This window comes from Strongylocentrotus purpuratus, unplaced genomic scaffold (assembly GCF_000002235.5).
Source record: "Strongylocentrotus purpuratus isolate Spur 01 unplaced genomic scaffold, Spur_5.0 spur5_scaffold_7, whole genome shotgun sequence".
In the NCBI taxonomy this organism is placed as follows: Eukaryota; Metazoa; Echinodermata; class Echinoidea; order Camarodonta; family Strongylocentrotidae; genus Strongylocentrotus; species Strongylocentrotus purpuratus.
The window spans coordinates 17,082,100-17,098,908 of record NW_022145613.1 but is presented as its reverse complement, the minus strand read 5'-3'; the positions used below and the strand labels follow the sequence as shown (position 1 = coordinate 17,098,908).

At 36.4% G+C, this 16,809-nt stretch overlaps 1 long non-coding RNA gene across 1 annotated transcript; it reads right to left on the bottom strand.

Annotated features, from left to right (window-relative positions):
• Positions 1-8,160: 8,160 nt before the first annotated feature.
• Positions 8,161-16,713, bottom strand: LOC762941. Its single transcript, XR_004062047.1, has 5 exons — positions 16,515-16,713; positions 14,531-14,613; positions 13,094-13,223; positions 10,929-10,987; positions 8,161-10,135 (listed from the first exon to the last, which is right to left on the bottom strand). It is a non-coding gene; the product is annotated as a biogenesis of lysosome-related organelles complex 1 subunit 5 (long non-coding RNA).
• Between the last annotated feature and the right edge of the window lie 96 nt (positions 16,714-16,809).

Here is a 16,809-nt window from a genome sequence, read left to right as displayed (position 1 = left end):
TGAACGAGTATTACCGTAAAACCGTCGTAGAGAGCTTTGGAGTTTCATTTTAGGTATTTATTGTAAAGCGCCACTTCAGGCAGCGGCCAGTAAAATGGGGTCCGCATGATGACAGGTGTAATGTGGCGCCGTTATATTTCTTAAGTGAGGGAAAAGGCTTAACAATCTTTGACTATCACACAACAGCAACATAAACAACAAACCAACATTGCTAATTATAATGACAGTGCATAATACTCGAAATATGTCATTGGCAAATATATTTATATTTGTCTTTATTTATTTTTTCTTGAATTTGATTTGACCCCCATCTCCCTCGTCATTTCAGTTGTGCCTCTCTTCTTTGCTTCGATATAAAACTACCAGTGATATAGTGTGGACCCAGACATGGAGAGGGCATTGGTATTATTATGTTGTGGAGCTTTAGGGGGGGGGCAAGCACCTTACCAGGAGCACATTCAAATGCGAATTCAAATTCAAATAATGTATTGGAAATCGAATCATGAAATAATAGAATTATCATAAAAACAAACAAATAATTAAACGGAGCAACACGAAATAGGACTATAGGGCCTATATGTTAAATAGAAAGAAAGGCAGATATATGAAAATAAAACTATTACATCGCATTTAACAAAAGTGATATCAACCCGATCGCAACTATACCGGTATGTTTGAAAAATTAAATCAAGTGCAATTCCAATAATAATAATAAAAATATAATAATAGCCTAATAGTCCACTCCAAATTTTATTAAACCGAAACGGATATTGAGCCCGGCAGCCACTGAGCAGCGCCAGGTCGACGTTGCTCGACAAGGTAACAACAACTCCCATCTTTTAACGTCTTTGGGTATGACGCGGCCGGGATTCGAAACCCACCACCTCTCGGTTGTGAGGCGGACGCTCTACTGACTGAGCCAACGTACCTTATTGTATGTCCCATAAGACTCATGTTCAAATTATTGTCATGTTTGCACATTTCAATGTTCGACGCAAAAGGCCATCAAGAAATTGCGTTAGGTTGATTTTTCGAAAGAAACAAAACGGAACAGACAACTCCCGAACAAATCAAACACAAATTATATTACAGCAATAAGCGTTGTTGCTATAAATTTCAGAGCAGATATGATATGATTGAAAATAAAAACAGAATATGAGAGAAACTTTTGAATTATTAAAGACTTAAACATCAAAAACATTTAAATGGTCAAACCCTATCAAAACGATTTAACAAAGTCATAGGCCTATCCTTATAAGGAGTCAAGGTGTGGAAGGGAGTCATCATTGGTCCTTTTCTTCATCTTCATTTCTCCATTATATTCCTTGTCCTTCTTTTTATCTTTTGCTCCTCCCCACTTTTTGTTGTGTGTGTGTGGGGGGGGGGGGCGTGTATTCGATAGCCCGCGGTACATGTTTCATCCGTGCCTCCGTAGCTAAAGCCTCGGTCCATTACGAACTGCTACGAATGCCGTACGAACGATTTTCAGACAATGGAAATTCGGGAAGACAATGGAAAAACAGGGAGATTCGTACGAAATTATTGTTAGTACGAACTTTTGTGACCGTAGCATAAGCAATACTGTTGTTTAAAGCGTTTTCGGAAAATCATATTTTGTTGGTTTTCGCTGTAACCATGGTAACGTCCATAATTATGTTGCGTTCTCCCCCTTCCCCTCCCCCTTTTCCTTCGCACGAGGCACTATAGACCACCTCCAATCATTATTATGGGCTGCTTTAGCACTGGCGTCTGCGTATATACGTCCCATGTAGTCCCTTTCCGCCGAAGAATCACTTAAAGCACCTCTGCACTAGTTTGGCCAGGAGGGATTAGACCTCCCTGCATGGTCACTGACAGGTGGTTATCTCATCAAAGCAGCTCTCAATTAACGTAAGAAAAAGGGGACCATGGAGGACCAATGGTCACCGATTAGGCATTGTTTGCTATATAGAGGGCGCAAGTAGCTAAAAGTAGTGAAGCGGGACTTTAACAGTAATCAAGATTTACGATGGTAACCCCTGATATCATTATCATTAGTAAGTACCTAATTCTTACACATTAATGATTATTAAGAGCAAATTTGAAAAAACGGAACAATATTTTATATTTTATCAAAGCAAAAAGAACTTTTCGTTGACTTTTTTGTTGTTCACATCCATTCCCGTATCATAAACAAGCATGTTAACGATGATTTTTATTTTTGTTGCTTGATAAATCTTTATAGATAATCACAATTATGAAATTTTAGATGGTTACCATTTCGTGTTTTTAAAAATTTCATTCAGTTCTGAGTTTTGAGTTTTTGATCGATCGGGTGGGTGGTACACCGTACATGCACAACATTACTTATTAAAGGCTCTGTATAAGCTTGGTTTGTTAGAACTCTTGTGACTAATGTGCCGCGGGATTCCATATTCTTGCTGGCGAACAGAGCAACAAGACCAAGCTCTGTAATTATTAGGATCTCTGTAGTGCCGTGTTTGTGCCATCGAACTGGATCGACCAAATCAATTGATTCATAATACACAGGCACGTAGCCACGGGGGGGGGGGGGGTTGAACTTTTTTAGACCCCTCTTTTTTACCTCGATCGCTTACATGAATGTGCCCCCCCCCCCCCCAAAAAAAAAAAAAAAAAAAAAAAAAAACATCAAACTCTGGCTACGTGCCTGATAATACATATAACAATTAACGTTAGATTTAATTATTATTAAAAGATTTAATTATTAAAAGTATGGAACTATTAAAATTACTCTCATGTTACGGGAAAAGATATTCTTTTCCCGTAACATGAGAGTAATTTTAATAGTTCCATACTTTTAATAATTAAATCTAACGTTAATTGTTATTGTATAATTGTTTTAAATGGGGGCATGGCATGCTACTAAAGTCCTATCTCGCACCCCGCGGCAACGTGTCTGACACGGTCGGTTGTAGCAACTACTCCGAAGATCAAGATTTAATCTTGATCTATAAGGAGACCAAAGGGGAACATGTTGCCACTGCTATCATTCGATATTATTTGTTTACTAACATGATCGAGTTCAATGAACACATTGCTCTCTGTCACATAGAACATTTTTAATAATAATTATAAGATTTTATTCAAGTCGATACATGCCTTCGTTTCTAAAACTTTGAACTACAAAATAAACGAAAACAATAGATTTATATTATGTAAATAGTGGTAGTTGTTTGGCAAAAGCGTTGTAGCTTTGTCGGAAATGTCATTGTTGCTCTCTAATCCAATTTGAATCACTGTATCTATAACATTGCAGAAGATACTCATAAAGGAAAAAAAAAGATGTCGTCTACTACTCCAGTATATTCTTTTGACAATGATGTATTTCATATATTCGCTACTTACTCCACCCTTCTGATCGTATCGATGATGCTGAATTTAATTTCCGTCGTCGTTGGATCGATGCGAGATATAAATCATCCTCATAGGTAAGAATTTATGATAATAATGATTTTGTTTACCCAGGGAAGCCTCATCAGCAGCAATGATGTTCTTCCTGCAATTATTGTTACCCCAGCAATAGACCAATAATTTTTTATTGACATAGTCAAATTTTATGCAAACTTTTTATAGCCCCCTCTTAAAGTGTCGGGAGCCCCAAAAATTTGATGGAAAATTTTTCACTTTAAATGTATCATAATGTGAAAGAGGATGTCACTTCTGCTAAGATTTTTTTTTAAATGTGTTTGAAGTCGAATTTTGATGAAAGAATGCAGAATTTAGGTCTTCTGCGTACAACAGAAAACCGAAATTATGTATTCTTTTATCAATTTTTGTCTTAAATTACACTCTCTTTCACATTACGATATGATCCATCCTTTCCCTACACTGTCAATGATTCTATTTTGAAAATTACACGTCATTATCAAAATTCAGGCCCATCGCTTGCACTCCACATCCACCAACTAAGGACTATAAAGCATATTTACAACACAGCCTACCACTGCGACTGCGATGAACTCGCTGATGTCCGAAAATCGGAGGGACAAAACAGAGAGATACAATTTAAGTGAAATTTTGCCATTAAATTTAGGGCTCCCAATACTTTAGAGGGGCTTTAAAGACAGGTTGACAAACTAAAAGCTTGCCTGAGGCTTACCCGACATAGCAACGAATAATGTTTGCAGACTGGTTTCCAAGTATTGTAATTAATTCATTAATAAGAGGCTAATGGAATAACTCGTCACTGTAGGTCCCAATGAAAGAAACATCAATAAATTTGAATATGTTAGTATATCAGTTTATTGCCAGGCGTAGTGGCAATTGTTGATTTATGCCTCGCCTAAATTTGGAGAAAAAAATTCATCTTGTTGATAATTGATATTTGATAAGGCATGTAAGTAAACTGCCTGTTTCTTCGATAATTTTCATTTGATAGAGTTGCGATGATTTGAACTTAATCTTACTTAGAGACATCATGGAACATTTTTTTCTTCCTGAATATTATTGATAAACTTTTGATTAACATGGTCCCGGTGTGCCAAAATTAAAACCTCATGACCTTTAATATCAGCGAGGATTTAGGTTTTGAAATATTTTAATGTTGATAAGGACTAGTTGAGTAAAGATTTTGTTTTGTTTGAAGTGCCAGTATTTGAGATCTGCCTGCAGCAGGATATAATTAAAAATAAATTCATGTAAATCTTTGTGCGATGCAGGAATTGATCGACGTTTGAACAAATGTCTGGTGGGGGCGGATCCAATGTTTCGTTAAAAGAGGGGTGGGGTCCCTTCCCACCAAATCTGATAAGCAAATAGAAATATAACAAAAAAGGGGTTATTAGAATGTTGTGATGTTGATGTTGATGTTGGTGTACATCTTAACATCTCTGATAAGCTAGTAAAGGGGATAGGGTATCCCATACCGAGTCTGGATATGCCTGGATATATAGCCTACACACCTCTGGACCCCTTCTGGTCCATTGTCACTTCCCCAATGTCTCATTTCTAATTATGCAGATCTTTCTCGTGCAAGCCAACAGGCCATGGCAGCAGGGCCGTAGCCAGAGTTTGATGTTGGTGGGGGGGGGGGGGCACATACATGTAATTGATCGACGTCCTGGGGAGGGGTCTCAAAAAACTCAACCGATCTTGGAAAAAAAATTGGGAGGCACGTGCCCCCCCCCCCCCCCCCCCCCCCCCGTGGCTACGGGTCTGCATGGCACCAGTAATTGAGAACAGAAGTTGTACGGTGGAAATTGGCACACCCCATACCGAACGCAATTAGACTTTGGCAATTAGGCTAAGTGCTGATTATGATGAGTTCAAATTTCAAAATACAAAATCGCATTTGTTTTACTCACGATGCGATTCCAAGAATCATCGATAAGAACAATGTAATGTATTTTCTTCATTGTTATCGTTTGTAAACATTAAATTTATTTATTGCATGTTCCTACATGTTAATGTATCTATTTGTTTTCTCTCTTTTCTTTGTTTCTGAAACATCAATTTGTTTTCTCTCTTTTCTTTGTTTCTGAAACAAAGAAAGAGAGAAAACAAATAGATACATTAACATGTAGAACATGCAATAATTAATGAATCATTAATTTTTTGTCTACCTATGTTATGTAAATAGCGTTTTTGCATGGTGGGATCATACACTAACTCCACTTTATACGTTGAATATACGGCTTTGAATATTCTGAAGGCAAGCACAATATTCAAACTTTTCTAATTCCTTTTCCCTCTTCTCCAACCCGATCTCCAACTCTTCCCTATATTGTACACCCCACCCCCCCCCCCCCCCCCCCCCACAGAATTGATGTAGAAGAACTGGTAAATAGCGTCTGCTTCATCGTGCTTGGATTATTCTACGTAGGCACTCAACCTTATCTGAACCAAGCAGCTCGAATGATCAGAATATACCTTGCCTGTCGTATCATCCATGCTGTGTCAAACCGGATGGAAGGTCAACCAGTCATCGAATTTCTGCGCCGTTTTTCTCTAACTATTGGCATCCTCATCAACTGCTACATGGCAATGGCAGTTGTTCGAGACAACGGAAAGTTTTAGCACCTAACAATAATAACAATGATAATAATGACAGTAATGATAATAATGATAATATTGTTATAATAATAATAACAATGATAATGATAGTAATGATAATAATGATAATATAGTTATAATAATAATAATAATGATAATGATAATAATGATAATATAATAATAATAATAATAATAATAATAATAATAATAATAATAGTAAGAATCGGAGTGATGTGGATGGTGATGATGAAGATAATGAAGATGATGATGATAATTGTTGGTTTGTTTGTTAGATTATATTTCAGAATTTTTCAACTTAATAAAAAGTAATATACAAACGTATACAAACTAGGTACATAATGTAATATTAACGAAAGTTAAAATACATATATTATCATATCATTTCAAAATGTAATAATAGTAATTTTAATAATCATGTTAATATTAATAATAATAACAAGAATTACAATTTAGTACGAACTTTATGGTACAATTATGCAACAGCTTTACAACATATTGAATGTGTATTGCAACATTAACACATACAGATAAAATGTATTAAGCAATAGAATATTGTAACAAATAAGGTCTGAAGAATCTGAAATGTACGATTTTATAGTGATGTACTAGTAAACCTGAAATTTTACTTCAATATCATTTCTAAATACGATCATATAGTATTTCTGTTTTTAGTTGAATATGCAATTTTTGTCTTTTGGATGAATGCTCCTATACAATGTGAATAATATAAATGCTGTAACTTGAAGACATAACACGAATTTGTATTGATTTGCATTGACCATAAATATGCAATGACAGATTATATGAAGCACAATCCAGCCCATGCCCCGCAATAACAACAACAACAACAACAATAACGAGAGCCTCTACAATATTGTATTGGATTGGGCCCATCTGATGGGATTTGGTATATGTAGGCGGGAGGGGTTTTGTAAGGTGAACTGTTATTACCAACGTGTTTATTTTTTGTTTTGTTGTCTTTCTGCCCTTTGCACTCGTAAATATGTTATTGTAATTGAAGTGTATGTACTTGTAAATTAAATACGAATTAATACAATTTAAATAATTAAATATAACAAGAGAATGAGAGACAGAGGGTAATGTGATGCAAAGGAGAAAGAGGCTGAGGGAGAGGGGTAGAGAGAGAGAGAGAGAGAGAGAGGGAGATAAAGAGAGAGAGAGAGAGAGGGGGAGAGAGGGAGAGAGAGAGAGAGAGAGAGAGGGGGAGAGGGAGAGAGAGGGAGAGAGAGGGAGGGAGAGAGAGGGAGAGAGAGAGGGAGAGAGAGGGAGAGAGAGAGAGAGAGAGAGAGAGAGAGAGGGGGGGGGGTGTGGGTACGGTGCGTGTGTGTATAATCAAAGAGATACCAGTATCTCTCTTTGGAATAATTATGTGTAAGTCAACAATAACACAATTAATGCAATATCTACCAGCTTTATAGGTGTGATTTCTACAGAACATAATTATGCGCGGTAGACAAGTGTGTTCATTCTAAAATCATCTTTTAAAAATCTGACTTGAAAACACACTCGTTAATTCTAAAATCCCGCCCACAATATATGCTCCATATTTGATACTGCTGCTGATTACTTATTCTTTCCCTCGAGTGTACTCAATAATTCACAAAGGGAAGTGTTGTAAATAGATCCACTCAATCCCCGTCTAGAGAATAGCCCCATCACTCATTCCATTTTCGGCAGTAAAAGAAAAACTAGGGGAGGCAGTGAATAGCAAATAATGAATAGTGCCAAAATGGATGGACTATCTTTGAGGGGTAATGTTCCATTAATACTATAATTGATTTACTCTGCCATTACTTTCTTCTTCTTCTCTCTTTATTTCACTCAAGCTCTCTTTGTTTCTAAACTTCTCCCACTCTCTTTCTCTCCCTATCTCTCTATTTCCCACTCCCCCCCCCCTCTCTCTCTCTGCGTTTGCTTTTCTCTAGCTGTCCCATATATCTCACTTCTCTCTCCCCCTTTCTCCACATCTTTCCCACCCCTCTCTCTCTCTCTCTCTCTCTCTCTCTCTCTCTCACACACACACACACACACACACACACGCACACGCGCACGCACACACATAAAATTTGTTCATAACATATTTATTTGTGTGTGAAAAAACAACCATTTTTTTTTTTAGATAAACTGATTTTATTGCACCTTTGAATAGCAACTGAACAGGTCAATGGCGAAAATTAATTCAGACTTCAGACTTTGCATGCTGAAGCACTGAAGTATGTATACAATTTGCAACATTCTTATTTTTTCTTTACACAAATTTAAATTTAAAAATAGTTCGTTTTTTATACATAAACTGTTTCCATAATTAAGATTTCTGGCATTTAACGAATAACAATTATGTCAGCACTGTTGACAATGACAAGGCATAGTAAGATTTCTGCACTACATGGTACAAAAATTTAGTTACAGGGTAGTCCCACCACAAAACAGTCAATGATCACAATAATGCTCCTGTATGATAATTCTGCAAACGTTATTGAACTTTTCATACTCAAAATAAACAAAACAACGAAACAAAAGTTACTAAACCAAATAAAATAATTCTCTCTGTATAGTTGAGTAGACACCTATCAGGTCATATCGGCATTTACGGAAACCTTTGTCTATTACTATGGTAACTAGTGATAGCTTTTAGGAGATTGCAACAGACTGAAGCTTAACTAGGATATCAGGCACTTATAAATACAGAAGTAGAGTAGACTTAAAGCCATTGGTCCTCTGGTTGTTTACATACAAGCATATAATATATAGCATATACCGAAACAGGTAATTTTTCTACTGATTGTGAAGAAATAATTAATTTTCAAATCTTGCTACTTATTGACTAAAACATTAGAAAGTGTGTTTATTCCTTTTTAAATGATACCCAGTTTGTTATGCTTTTTCAATCATGGAATGTGCAGTAGATCAAAATAAGGGGCAAGGTAAAAAGTGAAAAGATGCAAAATGCACTGCTCTTGTTCGACTATGAATTCAAATTACCATACTGCCTGGGCCTTTTCAACAGTTGTTCACCCAGACATGATGCTTCAAAAAAAATTGATGCGAATCTTGCCTGACATGTCACCATAGTACATCAATTTCAATTTCATATTCTTTAGAATTTGGCATTCATGGATGACCAGTTGGGAACAATTGCCCCATTGTCATTTATAAAAAATAACACTCTTATTAAATGAAAGAAAGGAGATTGCTCTGCATTTCAATACCAATATTTTCACTTTTGACCCTGTCCCTTATTCTCACGTACTGCTCACTCCATGGCTGCAAAATCATAACAAATATGGTATCATTCTAAAGAGGAATAAACCCACTTCCTAAAGATAATAATCAAAGCGATGATTATGCCATGATAAGAGAGCTTCATTTAATCCAACTGGAGTTTCCAAACTTTTTTAAAGGGGTTTATTTTTGGATTTTATTTCCTCAGTCCACACAAATGAATCGATTGGAAGCACACTGTATCCTGGTTTCAGTACCAAATTCCTGATATTTCTTTTTGTGTTTTGATACACATTTCTTTCCTTCATCACATCATAAGGTTGATTGTGGTATCATTTAAAACAAGTTCCATCATCACTCCATCAACTGCCTTCACTTTGCACTACAATACAACTGGGCTCCGCATTACTAGATCTTTGGGACAATCTCCACACATCTGTAATTCCATGGGTCATGCATACGATGCATACAGATCCTACAATTTAATTCCAGACCTTTAAGCAAACATCTCAAGAGTCAAGACCCCTACAGTTTCAATATTTCAACAGGAAGTCATTCATACAGAACCTTAACATTTCGTGCTGGCTTCCATACAACAAAAGTAAGTGTGGAAACCTAATTGCATATGCAGGAATTACTGCTCTCAGCTAGTAAATAGATTCCATATTCTTCCATGGATGTGTCTCGATCATGGAGCAGATGTGACCAGCGTTTCCTCCAGCTTTGCAAAGTGGTCATCGATCTCTTTTATCTCGTTGGCGTGCTGCACATCTTCCCTGTCTCTCTCCTTGGATAACTCCTCCAGGAAGTAGGACCAGTTCTCCTCTCTCTTCTTACGTTGCTCATCAAGGGTTTTGATCTGCACAAGAGGAAGATGATCCAAATTTAGAGAGAAAAAATGAAGTAAATCAGAGTTTTTTATATCAGTAATTGAAATGTACAATTTCTTTGGGATGCAATAAGTATCTGTAAATAGGACTCATTGATAACAGGTGCCCTGGAAACATGGGCCTCAAAAAATAAGTATGGACCCCCAAAGATTTTTTTTAAAACTGAGGGCTCATGTTTGTAGACTCTAAAAAGTTCAAGCCAGACAGGGACCCCCTTCGAAAAAAATTAGTGCGGAGCTCTGGTTTGAGGAAAGAGCGTACAACTTAAGTGCTGAAGTTCTTAATGTTAAATTCCACGGGCTTACAATCTGCTTGAGTGAAATCGCCAATCACCAAGAGTTGTGAAAATTACCAAGTATTGGTCAGGTTTAAAGGGATTGTGTAACTTTGTCTCAGATTCTGAAACAAAATCCTGGATTAGCTCATGCTGCAATGATAATTATAAACCTTTAGGTCAGTCAGGAACCCTATGACTTTTACAAGCCTGTCTGATTATCAAAATATTTATGATTGGAAATCAAAATCAAATTTTGCGTTTTCCTAATGTTTTTCATAACACTACAGTCTATTGGGGAAAACGAGTATGGTAAAAATGGTCACTTAAAGGTTTTAACTTTTTTTGAGGCACTTCTTGATCATTTTGAAGCGCAATTTTTTCAGGGCTTCAATAAATATAACACCATATCACAGACACTGGTAACACGCAGGGCCGTGCATCTCAGATTTAACATTGTTAAACGATCCCTTTAAGCATCAACTCACCTCCATATGTTTTTCTTCTTTGCTCTGCAGATTAGAACATATTTTGTTTGCTGCCTCCACTGCAGAAGAAACAAAGAATAAAGAGGTTGAAAAATAAAACTAATCATTATCATTTGAAAAGAAAAAGGTTATTGCCTGATTATGTTATGACAGCAATGAAAACTAGATGGAATTTTGACTGCGCGCAGTCGAAAATGATGCCTCCGCCATAGAGCAATTTAAGCAAGTTTGGAGTTTAAATCTCCAGTGGTTCTTGAGATATCATGATAACAATCTCAATGTATGGCATTTCGTAAGTTGACCTCTGTGACCCTTGACCTTTGACCTACGTGCTCCAAAATCTAATCAGATTGTCTTCCTATGGTGATACACACTATCATTAAGTTTGAAGTTTAAATCTCCAGTGGTTCTTGAGATATTATGATATGGTGATACATACTATCATTAAGTTTGAAGTGAAAATTCTCCAGTGGTTCTTGAGATATCGCAATAACGATCTCAATGTATAGAATTTCATAAGTTGACCTCTGTGACCCTTGACCTTTGACCTACGTGCTCCAAAATCTAATCAGATCGTCTTCCTATGGTGATACATACTATCCTTAAGTTTGAAGTTTAAATCTCAAATGGTTCTTGAGATATCATGATAACAATCTCAATGTATGGAATTTCATAAGTTGACCTCTGTGACCCTTGACCTTTGACCTACGTGCTCCAAAATCTAATCAGATTGTTTTCCTATAGTGATACACACTATCACTAAGTTTGAAGTTTAAATCTCCAGTGGTTCTTGAGATATCATGATAACAATCTCAATGTATGGAATTTCATAAGTTGACCTCTGTGACCCTTGACCTTTGACATACGTGCTCCAAAATCTAATCAGATTGTTTTCCTATAGTGATACACACTATCACTAAGTTTGAAGTTTAAATCTCCAGTGGTTCTTGAGATATCATGATAACAATCTCAATGTATGGAATTTCATAAGTTGACCTCTGTGACCCTTGACCTTTGACATACGTGCTCCAAAATCTAATCAGATTGTTTTCCTATAGTGATACACACTATCACTAAGTTTGAAGTTTAAATCTCCTGTGGTTCTTGAGATATCATGATAACAATCTCAATGTATGGAATTTCATAAGTTGACCTCTGTGACCCTTGACCTTTGACATACGTGCTCCAAAATCTAATCAGATCGTCTTCCTATGGTGATACATACTATCCTTAAGTTTGAAGTTTAAATCTCAAATGGTTCTTGAGATATCGCGCTAACAAACTCAATACAAGGAATTTCATAAGTTGACCTCTGTGACCTGTGACCTTTGACCTACGTACTCCAAAATCTAATCAGATCGTCTTCCTATGGTCATAAATACTATTCCCGAGTCTTAAGTTTAAATCTTAAATGGTTCTTGAGATATTGTGATAACGGTCAAACGGGACGGACGGACGGACGGACGTACGGACGGACGGACGTACGGACGGACAACCCGAAAACATGATGCCTCCGGCACCACCTTCGGTGGCGGAGGCATAAAAATTCACCTGTTATGATGTACTTCAATAGTCAGAATGCGTATTGCATACATTCTGTGTTATAAGGTAGGAAAAGCAACGTTTGTCCCAACTAGCAACAATTAATGTATGCAAGTCACATTTTGACTATTGAAATATAATTATGAGTAACAGGTGAATGAAATAATTGTAACATGGTGCTTCACAAATATTTATAAATTGAATAATTTTTTTATTTGATTACATCATGAAATTGATCTATTAAAGGGAGTTTGTAACAATGTTCAGATGAGAAAAAAATGATGCTAAGGTAGTGACTTCAATGCTAGATGTACAATTAAATATAATCTGAAAGTTTGAGTGAAAACAGACCATTATTGATGATAACAATTGGAAAAAACTGATCTGATCGTTCCATAATTCTCTCAACTATTTTACTACAATTTAATTACATTTTAGGTGAATGTAAATTGCACAAAGCAATGAATTGGCTTTAAATACACAAATTATGCAGTTTTTTCATCAACCTTCAACAATGTTACCGAGTCACTTTAAGAGTTAACTTGTTTGCCAATTTTAGCACAAGCCCTGTTAACACACAAATATTGTAATGTTCATATTAAATGTGGGTTTTGGTGACTTACATTGATCGAGGAAGTTTGGAATGTGTTCCTTCATTATCTTCAAGCACTCTGGGGCAACAGTTTCATTCAAATCTTTTAATTTCTGCTGGTCAGCTTCCAATCTCTTGCATTCTCGATCATTCCGCTTCGTCTGGAAGAGGACAGAATAAGGTCATATCGAGGGTTAAGTGACACAAATACGTAACTCCATATTTTGCCAAAATGAGTATTTGATATCAAAATGTTCAGAAAAATGTGGGCTTTTCAGGAAACAAAGACTTAACTCCACCCAACACCCAATTGAAGTCAATGGCTAGTGAAACATAGACTTAACTCCTTAAGGCCCAAGTGCTCAGTGACACCTAAACCACTTTTTCTCAAAATGACCAAAATGGAGTTACGTCTTTGTGTCCCTGACCCCTCCATATACTTTACTTGTGAACTGAATAGGCCATTTTCATAATGTAACCCCAATTGAATGAATAAGTCTTTCTGAAGTGCCCCCCCCCCCCCGATACAAATTATTTCATTTACCTGTTACAAATAATTCAATAATCTCAATAACCAATAATCAGAAAGTGAATTGCATACAGTATTTGTTGCTATGTAGGACAAACAATTATGGCTTGCCCTACCTATCAACACATAACATGTGCAGCTTGCATTCTGACTACTAGTATTCAAATTCAATTATTTATTCATAGCAGGTAAATGAAATAATTTGAATTGAGGCACTTCACAAAGCCGTATGAATTAAATTTGTTACATTACGAAAATGGCCTATTCTTTATTGATATCACATCATGGTAATTTTTAGACCATTTTGAGAGGGGTGGAAGACCAAACTTTTTGAAAAAGTTTTTTTTCTTCAGGTAAATTAGGTCATGAGATGTTTAAAGCCCATCTAAAGTGTTTGGAGCCCCAAGAATTTGATGGCAAAATTTCATTTAGATTGTATCAAAATGTGAAAGAGGATGTCATTTAAGACACACATCTGCACGGATTTTCAAAACAAATGTGTTTGAAGTCGAATATTAATGAAAGAATACAAAATTTAGGTTTTCTGCGTACAACATAAAATGCAAATTATGTATTCTTTCATCAATAGTTGTCCTCTAACACATTTTTTTTTTTTTTTTTGGGGGGGGGGGGGGGGACCTTTGCAGAAGTGTGTGTCTTAAATGACATTATCTTTCACATTATGATACAACTTAAGTGAAATTTTGCCATCAAATTTTTGGCAATGTTGGGGCTCCCAAATCATTGTAAACCGGTACATTTCCTATCAAATATGGACAGTTTATAAGAAGGTTGAATTTGCAGACAGGTATTTTTCTTTGTGGATCATTTTAAATGGATGATACAAATCTATCAGGACATATTCACATTTCTTACCAAAAACAAACAAACATAGGTTTCTTTTTTACAGAAACACACTGAATTTTTACAAGAACTTACTTCAAACTCTTTGATGAAATATTTAATTTCTCCTTGCAAGACTGCTCTATGGTCTAGGAGTCTAGAAGAAATTTCACCAATATCTATAAAAGCAGAAAGAAAAAGAGAGAGAGAGAGAGAAAGAGAGAGAAAAAAGGTAAAGGCATTCTAATGTTAACCAAAATATATTAAATTGGGCAAGTTATTACCATTCCTCCTTGTAGTAGATCCGGCAGCCCTTAAAACCTCATTTTATTTTCATTTTTTTAAAATTTCTGGCAAGATTGCTATTTCCATTCAAATAACTCATACATGACCTTTGGTGTCAAATTAGTGATTGGTTGTTCCTTACCAAATCATCACTCCATGTAGTTACATAGATACAATGTTTACAGTACAAAAATGATTAAAATGATTTACTCGCTCATGTCCCCTTATAATTAACCTAATCTGACCTTTGACACTTGAAATAAAAAGGACATGCATCTTTCTGTGTGTGTTTGTGTGTATAATTAAGTTTTGACATCAAAATGATTTTTAAAATTTTGAACATCGCCGTCCAAAAGACGTGACCCAGGTTTGAACTGGGATGAACCCGAGTCAGTTTGTAGGCAAAGACAAAAGAGCTGTCCAAGTGACTGCACCACTAGACCAAATCATATCTCCTTACGGCTTATAGCTAGTCACAAATGTAGTTATAAATATATTTCATCAAAAATGAATTTTAACACAGTTTATAAAAGAAAGAAGAGTCCATTTGTAACAAAATCCTTACATAAAACATGTGAAAACATAACTGAACCATGTAAACACAATTAACACAGAGACAGAAATATTCTGCATCAAAGCCTGTCTGCGCTAGTTTGGTCAGTAGGGATTAGACCACCCAGCATTGTCACTGACAGGTGGTTATCTCATATCAAATCAGCTCTCAATTAACATAAGAAAAAGGGGATCATGGGATACCAGCGGGCACCGATGAGGCATTGTTTGCTATATAGAGGGCGCAAGTAGCTATAAGTAGTGCAGTGGGGCTTTAAAAGGGTGGATTCCCAATTAACAGTAATCCCACTCGCAAGCAGGGACAGGCAAATTTTTCAGCTCACGAGTCGTCATCTTTCAACCAGTGCAGCAGAGTTAAAAGCTATAGCCACTGATCGAAACTACCAGAATAGTAATAATCGTATATATATATATGTATATATAGCTATGTTTTGGAACTTTTTTATTAGCAAGCTTTCAATGAAATCACACATGGCCTATCAAGGAAAAAGTTGAGAACCCCTGTATTTAATAGCGTGTAACAATGCCACAGACGATGTAAAAATTGACTAAATACTGGCGTTGCTGGAGATGGCGGTGTGGATTGTGCATCCACCGTTTTGCCACTCCAGTAAAGCAAAGAGAGTCATAGACCATAAGCTTCAGTCTCTCTATTTCGTTGGTTGTTCTACCGAGACTACGTCTGGCTCCACTGGACCTCCATATATAGATGTCGACAAATGTCAGTTTTTATTAAAGAATGACCCATACCAGACGGTTATTTCTGTCTAAGAGAGTCAATGCTAATGCGTATGAAGCAGCAATTGCACACATGAATAGTCAATACACAAATTACACACAAATGCACACAATGAATATGTGGCTGATTGGCAAGTTTGACAGTAGACTCACGATTTGAATTTTCAAATTATTCTTTCTAACATCAGTAGATCTAGGTCTAAGTTGAAAGAATTGTATTTTACTGCTATTTAGATGTCATCAATTGTCACTATTAAAAGTACCGATTTTGAGTGAAATCAGTTGAGTTTTGCACAGTAGTGTTTGAAATGTTAAGAATCAATAGCACAGCTTTTAATAGTCTACACAGCTAGGAATGAATGCAGCTATGTGTGGTAGCAAGTGCAATTTAGTATATGAACACAGAACAGGACTTTATTTATTCCCAACACCACTTTATATATGTGGGACGGTGATTTTACTTTTGCATCAACATAAAACTCACCCTTCGTTACATTTTCCAAGGCAGAATCTTTTAAAATATTCATGATGATCTACACCATTGGTTTAAAGTTCATACGCTGACTAAGGAGGCGCTGATTACGGTTCGCCGCACCGGGGTCAGATCGGGCTAAAATGTGTATCTGGATGGGCGTTGTCTTATGTCGACGACTTGTTGTTGATGTTCGTGGCCCGGGGAAGAGAGGCGGGGCGAATGAGTAACACGTGTAACACTCGGCCAATAAAAACCGGCCACGGGGTTTGCGTGTACATTAAATGCGTTCTAATATGCCATAAGC